Genomic DNA, 10,081 nt, shown 5'->3' on the forward strand with positions numbered 1-10,081 from the left:
TTTTTTTTTTTTTTTTTTTTTTTTTTTTTTTTTTTTTTTTTGTCTTTTGTCTTTTTTCCGTGTCCGGCAATGGATCGCAACCCTCAGTGTTGCCCCCGTACCGGACCGGGGACCGGCAACGGGATCGCAAGCCTCGGTGTTGCTCCCGCGCCTCGCTCAGTCAGTGAGCGGGAGCCGGTCTGCATGCGGGATCCGAACCCTCGGACGGGAGCGCTGCCGCGCTTCCCAAGCGGCGCACTATCCAGTGCGCCACCGGGCCGGCCCAATGTGCTTTACTTTTAAGCTATGGTTTAGAAAATTCATTTGAAACACTTTAATTTTATACTCTACGTATTTTATGTAAACAAGTAAAGTCGAAAGGTAGTGTAATCACAGAAAACACAAAAGACAGCAGCAATTTTAAAGTAAAATTGCACAGAATAAGACAAAGCAGCATGCTCAAAGTGATTTATCTGAGATATTATTGTGTAGGAAACAAGTATTACTTTAGTGAAATATTACCCACACAAGCATATTAAAATGGTTTATAAGATCTCAGGGGAAATAATAATCAATATTGCAGACCTCGTAGTACTAGTTCTAAATTACTACAGAAACAGTAACTTTCATGCACTGCAAAAGCAATGATTGTGTCATCGTGAACATTTAGGTTAAGTAATGAAAACGACGACTTTTTAAAATACTGTTTATCAATGCTTCCAGTATATCTAGTCACAAATCTTCTGCACCATTTTGTGAGTGTGTTTGGATATTTTCCACTATTACAGATTATATGGCAGATTTATCTTTGAAATTTCTTGCGGAATTACATAAAATAAAAATAACAGATCTTGCAACAACAGCTAATTTATCATTTTTATCAACCTCTGAGGGAATTCCCAGGAAATATAATGATGCACTTAGTCTAAGAACTTACTGTACTGCACATGAATACAGAAAGAACTAACCACTCATGGAAACTTCTTGGTAGACTGCCTACCCCATAAGATAAAACTGGTAAAATAATTACTTAGTTACTATTAAAAATAGTTAAAATAGGTATTTATGTGGCCTGTATAATTTCCATATCTGGATTAGTGAATAATAAAATACATACTGGCTCTGTGAATAATACTGCCATCAATCTCTAACTTAATTGTACAGTTATTTATTCTAATAGTATGGAGTGTGTTCAAATGAAGAAATAAAGCAAGGTAAGAGAAATTTTTTAAAACTTATATCTAACTGGTATTCTAGAAGACAACGCTACTTGGAAATTGAACAAAAATGGAAGACTTCAGTAAATTGTGTTTATATTTTATCTAATTTCCTATCTAACTGTATCCTTGATAATAACCAGATAAAGCATCAGTAAGGTGAAATTTTTATACTCTAAGGTATTGCTTTAAAAAAAAATCCTTTTACATGTTTTACTGTGGTAAAATATATGTAATATAGAATTCACTATTTTAACCATTTTTAAGTGTAAAATTCAGTGGCATTCAATACAATCATCACCACTATCCATTTCCAGAACTTTTTCATCATAGAAACTCTGCACCCATTAAAACAATAACTTCCTATTCTCTCCTGTCCCCAGTCCCTGGTAACCTCTATTATACTATCTGTGTCTATGAATTTGCCTATTTTAGATACTTCATATAAGTGAAATTATACAATATTTATTTTCCTGTGTGGCTTATCTCATTTACCATCATTCCTTCTAGGTTCATTCATGTTGTAGCATGTATCAGAATTTCAGTCTTTTTAAAGGCTGAATAATATTCCATTGTATGTGTGATATACCACATTTTGTTTATCCATTCACATGTTGATGGGCACTTAGGTTGTTTTCACCTCTTAGCTATTGTGAATAATGCTACTATGAACATTGGTGTACAAGTATCTGTTTGAGTCCCTGCTTTCAATTCTTTTTTTTTTTTGTCTTTTTTCGTGACCGGCAACAGATCGCAACCCTCAGTGTCGCGCCCGTACCGGACCGGGACCGGCAACGGGATCGCAACCCTCGGTGTTGCTCCCACACCTCGCTCAGCCAGTGAGCGGGAACCGGTCTGTATGTGGGATCCGAACCCTCGGCGGGAGCGCCGCCACGCTCCCAAGCGGTGCACTGTAGCAGTGCGCCACCGGGCCGGCCCCTTGCTTTCAATTCTTTTGTGTATATACTGGAAATGGAATTGCTGGACTATGTGGTAATTCCATGTGTGATTTTTTTGAGGAAATGCCATACTGTTTTTCACATTTTACATCCACCGGCAAAGTACAAGAGTTCCAATTTCTCCACATCCTCACCAACACTTGTTATTTCCTATTTTTTAAATAATAGCCATCCTAACGGGTGTAAAGTGGTATGTCATTGTGGCTTTGATTTGAATTTCCCTAATAATCTGACCCAATGTGTACATGCTTTTGCTTTACATAGTTTTTTTTTTCTTTTGATGAAGGAACATAGGAAACCAAAATGATAAAGGAATGCAAAATCAGATAGCATCCTGAAGTCTCAGTGTTAACAGAAGCAGCTATCTGTCAGGCATCCTGCTCAGCTATCCTTCCCCAACCTAAGTTTTATTTTAGGTGGTTCCTGTGAGTACAAAGCCTGAGGAGGAAATCCTCAGAGCTGAGAGCCAAGGGCATTATATACCCACTTTATGCTGGTGGGTATATAATTTTAGTGTATGTAAGAATCACTGGGAGAGCTAGAAAGCAGGTTGCATACCCCCACTTCTCAGAAATTTAGGATAGGCCTGGGGAGGGCACCAGGAGTTTGACTTTGTAACTGTGATTCTGAATCTACTGATTTTTGGAACACAATTTGACAAACACTGCTGGGCACCTGGCCTTTAGCTTACCCAGCAGCCTGCTCCCTCTTTATAAGATTCTCCCCGCAACGTATCATGCCCATATAATATCACACCATTTAGATGAAAAGAAACAGCTTTCGATAACATGATAGACATGAATGTTAATACATAAAATCAACTATGTAAATTGTGAAACACAAATCATATTCTATTTCTTCTGCAACAGTGTAAAATCAATAATTTTCAATGTTCTTCTAGCTGATTTTCCTGCTTGATGTCTTCTGACATGCCAGGCATCTCTGCCTTGAATGGTTTTGAAACAGTAAAATAGCTTGGGACTGGCCCGGTGGCGCACTGGATAGTGCGCTGCTTGGGAAGCGCGGTGGCGCTCCCGCCCGAGGGTTCGGATCCCTCATATGGACCGGTTCCCGCTCACTGGCTGAGCGAGGCGCGGGAGCAACACTGAGGGTTGCAATCCCGTTGCCGTCCCCGGTCCGGTGCGGGGGCAACACTGAGGGTTGCGATCAAAAAAAAAAAAAAAAAAAAAAAAAAAAAAGAAACAGTAAAATAGCTTGACAATAATTTCTCAGTTCTAGTGTGAAGTCTGGTAAATTCAGAATTTTAAGTGTTTCCCATATCACTTTGCCTAAAGAAGAGCAAAAATCAGAAATTGAAGTTCCAGAGAAAAGTGTTTCAGTGAATTCAATTAAATATGCAGATAGGTTTTTACTAAGACTTTCAAAGTGCCACTTTTATTCTCATGCTAAACCCTATAGAAGGATTAAGATCTAACTCTATTTGTTTCCTTATTAGTTTTAATTAAAAAAAGAAAAAAGAACAACTAACTGGGCACATGGTAGTGCGGTATAAAGAGAGCACAGTATGATACAGAAGAAAGAACATGAGCTTTGGAGCAACAGATATCCAGAACAAGTAGGAACAAGAAGTTCACAGAAAAATGATTTTTTAAACATTTGAAAAGAAGTACATTCCTAATAAAAAAAATGCAAATTACTACATTTGCCTCTTGGATTGGCAAAGATTAAAAAAAAAAATCCCCAAGGGCCGGCCCAGTGGCTCACTCGGGAGAGTGCGGTGCTGATAACACCAAGGCCCTGGGTTCGGATCCCATATAGGGATGGCCGGTTCGCTCGCTGGCTGGGCGTGGTGCTGACAACACCAAGTCAAGGGTTAAGATCCCCTTACCGGTCATCTTTTAAAAAAAAAAAAAAAAAAAATCCCCAAGATATATTTATGATGGTGAGGATGGGGTAGGGGTAAAAAATCTTATACATTGTTAGTGGGACTATAAATTATACAACCATTTTGGGGGATAAATTAGTGTGTTAACCTAGGTCTCCTATAAACAGGAGAAAGGGATTTGTGGCAGAAAGGTGGTTTATCTGGGAAATGATTCAGGGAGCAGGGGTGAGGGACAGGAAGACTGAACAGAGAAAAAGGAAAAAAACAAGATAGGAATGCTTTATCCAGTTGACCACCCCTAGGGAATCTGGTGCCCCATGCCACAGGACTTTCTGAAAAGCCTTAGGAAATGCATCTCAGAACTGTCTTTCTGAGACAATTATTAATTATTAAAAAGGAGAAACATTTATTCATTGATTCCCAGCCCCTTTTGATCAGGGTTGGTTTCATAGTCTTTAATTCCCTGTACATCTGGGTGTGTATTTATGATTGTCCAGAGGTTTTCTCTTATACTATGGTGTCAGAGAAACCCTGGGGCAGCAGTGAGAGGCCTGTGATGTGGGCCTAAGGCAAGGCACTGGCAGGATGCACTGTGGCTAACTGGTCACAACCTGCGTGGAACTGGAACTGTTTGGTACAGTGGGTGGAGTAAGAGGTGTGGCTGAGAAGATTTAAAATGGGGCACAAAGATGTCCAATGTAGTTCTTCCTTTACAACACTGAGATCTGCTCATTCCTTCTATGAATTTCAATTTCCCTCAGAATTCTCTTTGATGTAATAATGGTCAATTGCAATCTTTGCAAGGACTTGCTATGAGAGAGGTAGTGGGCTTGTCTTAGTCTGTTGAAGCTGCCGTAATAAAATATCATAAGCTGGCTGGTATAAACAACAGAAATTAATTTCTCACAGTTCTGAATACTGGGAAGTCTAAGATCAAGGAGCTGTCATATTCAGTGTCTGGCGAGGGCCCACATTCTGGTTCACAGATGGTGCCTTCTTGCTGTGTCCTCACATAGTAGAAGGGGTGAACAAGCTCCCTTGGGCCTCTTTTATAGGGCACTAATCCCATTCAGGAAGGCTCCACTCTCAAGACTTAATCATCTCTCAAAGATCTCACCTCCTAATACCATTATCTTGGGGGTTAGGGTTTCAGTGTATGAATTTGGGGGGGACATAAACATTCAGACTACAGTGGGAATAAACTATGGTTCTTGTTGCCATAGCTAGTCCCACGGCCATAACTGATATTCATCATCTCCCTTCTCATCTACTCATTCTATATTTCCCTCACCTTTGGCCAACACTTCAGCTAGTCCAGGGGTGTCTGGGGTGGGGGAGTGGAGATGACCCAGGTCTTTATTCTGAGGGCCTGAGCCATGATTAGGCTACAGTGGACTATGACTCCAATCTCCTGCTCACAATTATCACCAGGCACCAAGAGATTACCCCAGTGATTTCTTTGGCTTCCAAATACAGTCCTGCCTAGCTTCTCACGGCACTCAGGGTCTATTTTCTATAATAGTAGAGTAACCTGTTTTTTTGACTGCTGGTCCATTGGCACGAGGAGTTCAAAGGGATCAGATGGTAATGATAGCTTCAAGTTCAGTGGAATTTCTCGTGTGTTCCCTGGTAGAAGTCTTCTCTTGGGAATGAGAATCTAATGTGGCAAAAACTAAAGTTGCACGGAAGGGAAGCACAAAATCTGAAAATATGTCACTGGTAGTGATGATAAGAGCGACTAATCTCACTTCTACCTTGTTTTCTTGACCTATGAACCATTGGAGACATAGCATCATTTATAGGTTACTGCATTCTTGGGACTGGGCCCTTGCCCTCCTTCCCAGAATATTGTCCTTGTGAAGAGGCATTTGATAAAATGAGTATCTCTTGGGCTGGCCGGTTAGCTCAGTTTGTTAGAGTGCAGCCCGATAACATCAAGGTCATGGGTTTGGATCCCTGTACAGGCCAGCCTCCAGAAACAAAACAAACAAAAAACCCCAGTATCTTTTGTGCTCCTGTGCCCACTGACACACCACCTTTGTCATGAAATAGGACACTTTTTAGAGGTAATGTTGTGTCAGTTGCTATACTGATAGATTAGGCATTCTATAAGCCTCTGAAACTGTCCCTCTACCCCTTAGCCAAGATGGTTGATGGAGTTCAGAGGAAATGCAGTGAATAGTGACCCCATCAATACTTAAAGAATTCAGGGGTAGAGATCTCCATCTCAAAACCCTGCTCAATACACCTGTTTAGACCCTGCAAACACCTTTCAGATCAAAAGCATTTCGGGCCACCACTACAATCATTGTAATTAACATTACCACCATTAAGGACCATAGCTACTGCATGACCCAGCACTTTACTTTCCACCTGTACCTCATTTCTCTCTCCCACAATTGAGAGTCTCAGAAATTGCAGTGGGGTCTTATTTCCGTCTGTAAGCAATCCAGCTCTAAAATCCCACCCTGAGGTCATAGGACTACTACTGGTACCAATTGTCTTAGTTTAGTGTCTGAGATCATGTGTACCTAGGAAACAGACTTTAAAGTAGATATTTACATGCTGGAGGTTTATTGGGGAGTGTTCTCAAGAACACCACCTGTATGGGAGTGAGGAAAACAAGATTGAGCAGAGGGAGAAGTTGAACTGTGATGTGTTTGCAATAAAGGGCTTGGTGGATCCCCTAGAAACCTCTGGAGCTGAGCTTGCCCTTCAGAGATGTCCCAAACTCAGGAAAGGGGGTTAAAATCTTTTACCAACAAATCTACCAGTCACTGGGCTAGCCTGGGGGGAGGGACTGTCAGCTCCGGGGAAGCAGCTCCCCTTGGCTAGGGCAACACCCTGAAGGGGACTCAGCTGTGAACTGTCTGCTAGCAGCAGTCCCAGTGGTGGAGGGAATGAGTGCCGTGGGCCTGAAGGGGGACCTGGTTGGTGCCCCATGCATTGGCTACATTTAGGTTCCTCTGAAAATAGAGAAAAGACAAATGCTTTGCTCCAGATACTGTATTTGAGAAGTGATCCTGGGGAACAAGAGCAAGGGACAGGGAAGTGAAAAAGGAGGAAAAAAAGCTGTGCAAAGATTCAGTTGGTTGCTGCTTTGGGAGACTGGTACTCAATTCTGTGAGGTTGTCTGAGGAGCCTTAGGAAATACATCATAGAAATTTCCAGCTGGGCAAAAGAGAGAGAAACATTTATCAGTTGGCTTCCATTGGTCATGGTGGCTCCATGGGCATTAAACTTTCTTGTGCTTCTGGGTTTCTCATGAATGAGTGCTAGGAATGCAAAGAAAAGGTGCTGTCACATTACATTTGCATGAAGCTTATAGATGCCCTCATTGGACAGGTTGCCTAAGAGCAGAGTGGATTTGAAAGAGCACAAAAAGGTGTCTAGGACTTCTGGAAATATCTGACAGAATTTAAAATGTAAACACTTTGTGATTCACAAATTTCACTTACAGGAATTTATATGACAGAAATTTGTGCTGATAGGTGCAAATATCTATACGAATTTGATAGGCTCTAGGGCCAACTGCCTAGGTTTAAGGCCAGGCTCTGCCACTGTAAATAAGGCGCCTATAAGTTATATCACCTGTCAAATAGGGTTGCCAAGAGTATTAAATGAGTTAAAATATGCAATAGGCTTTGAACAGTGCCTTGAAAATATTAAGGCCTCAAAACATGTCAGTTATTATTAGTATTACTCTATAAGGATATTCATTACAACTACTGCTGATAGTAACAAAAGACTGGAAACAACCTAAATATCTATGGATTAAATACTAGGTAAATAAATTATGGTATGGCCATACATAGGGAGCTATCATATGCAGCCTATGTTGTAAAGTGAAAAAAGCAAAGCAAAGCAAAGTAAAAAGAGGAGAAACTGTTTAGTATGCAATTTGTGTAAAATGCACATATAAGTATATGTGTGATAGAGACGATTAGTGCTTACTGATATATGGTTCTCCTCTTCCTCCTGGGAATACAGAAAATGACTGTTTACTGTTAAGTACACCATGTGATTAGCTCTGGTTGGTGTGAGTCCAAGTAGGTGAGAGAAGCCCCTGTGCAATCTTTCAGCTCTCCCTTGCTTGGAAGCCACATGTTGAGGCATCAGCCCCACAAGGTGACGCAGCTTAAACATGTAGTTTGATGCAGAAACAAACCTTTGTTGTATTCAGTCATTGAGATTCTGGGTTAAAGTTGCTACTGCAGCATAACTCAGCCTATCTTGACTAATATAATATGCTTCTGGGAAAACACAGGAAAATTAAAACACTGGTTGCTCCTGGGAAGAAGAACCGGGGACTGAGTATCGGGGATTGGAGGGAGTCTTATTTTGCCCTCTATACTTTTTTGTGTTACTTGAATTTTTAAACTACAAGTGTGTAAAGTTACAAAAAAATAGATACAGTTTAGGTCTGACAGAAACCATCAGTCTTCTCTAAAATTTAGGAGAAGCTGAAACCCTCATCTCCCTTGAAACAAAAACAAAAAAGACAAGACAGCCTCCCTCCTGCCCCCTGACAAAGCCACAGAAATCACTTAGCCTAGTTATATTTTTTCCTCCAAGAATTCTCAGTAACTTAAATAAATATGCTGGAGAAGAACTTTCCAGGCAAGGAAGGAAGTCTATTTGGCGGGGTCGGGGTGGGGGTGGATGTGTGATAGTGGATGGGAAGAAAGTGGTGGGGTTGTTACCCTTGAGGTATCAAAGGGTTGAAGAGTTTTTGCAGTGGTGCCACAGGAAGTAATCTGGAAGAATAACTGCTGGTGATCAGGGAGTGGGTACTTGAAGAAAAAATTACTGGTTATGACAAGGTTCAGAAACTGGCAGCCAAGTTAGGGTAAAGTAAAAGATAGTGTGATTTTGATATTTTAATACAAGTACTATACAATTTGGGTTTTTTTATATCTCGTTGTGCTAAAAATATTCTAAGTGATTGCAAAATACATGCCATATTTTATAACATAGATGGTGATGATGAAAGAAATCTTTATTATTTTACCTACAGGAGCTTTTGCAAAGTAGTTTCTGATTTTTCTATAAATTTTTTCTGCAAAGGATGGTGTGACATGTTGCCAATCGATGGTGACCAAGTCAGATATTTGCATGACAGCTATGACAAAAGAGGACAACAGTTTCACAATAAGGATGAATAATGGAGAAGATAAAGATAACCTTGACAGATGACTCAGTTAGGAGGGAAATTGGAAAGTATTTAAAGATCCTGATTCATACTGATAGGCCATTCTATGGGCTTACATCTTAAACAATAAATAATACATAAATAGATGATTTCCTTGAGCCACAGAAACAGACTGGAGAACTATGACATTTTGGAAAATAGATGAAGGGTTTTATTAACAAAAAATAATAGAATCATTCTTCATAACACTAGTAAATGTTGTGAGAGAAATTAATCAAAGCAGTTGTTTGCCTAGACAATGGGAGCAGTACTGTTTGGGTAGCACATGATACCTGATCTGAAGGTACTTTTGGTTCATTTGGAGAGTTATGAAATGATGGAATATTCCTCACAAGAATGGTAGAAATAAAACAAGATAGTAATCACTGATGAATTGCAAGGTAATGAATAAAAGTGAAATTCAGAGAAAGGTGATACTAGGGGAATCGAAACACGGTGAAGGCTCAGTGGATTTGGAAGTAGAAGACTTGGATTAGAATCTGGTGCTCCCACTTACTAGCTCTGTGACCTTGAACAAGTTTATTTAACTTGCCTCTGTTTCTTAATTTGTAAAGTAAGAATGACAATAACTTCTTTGCAGTGCTGTTGTAAAGAGCATGCCGGTCCTTGTCCTGTTTGCCCTCAGATCCATTTCTTGTTCTTTATGTATCACGGTGGAGTTGGGGTGAGGAGCAGGTGCATTTCCTGGATGCTAAGGATGGAATTGTGTCCCCCCTCCCAATTCGTATGTTGAAACCCTAACCTCCAATGTGACTGTATCTGGAGACAGGGTCTTAAGGAGGTAATTATGTTGAAATGAAGTCATAAGAGTTTCTCTCTCTCTCCAATGTGTAAGGACCCTAATCCAACAGGATTAGATTTTTTTTTT

This window comes from Galeopterus variegatus, unplaced genomic scaffold (assembly GCF_000696425.1).
Source record: "Galeopterus variegatus unplaced genomic scaffold, G_variegatus-3.0.2 Scaffold873, whole genome shotgun sequence".
Taxonomy (NCBI): Eukaryota; Metazoa; Chordata; class Mammalia; order Dermoptera; family Cynocephalidae; genus Galeopterus; species Galeopterus variegatus.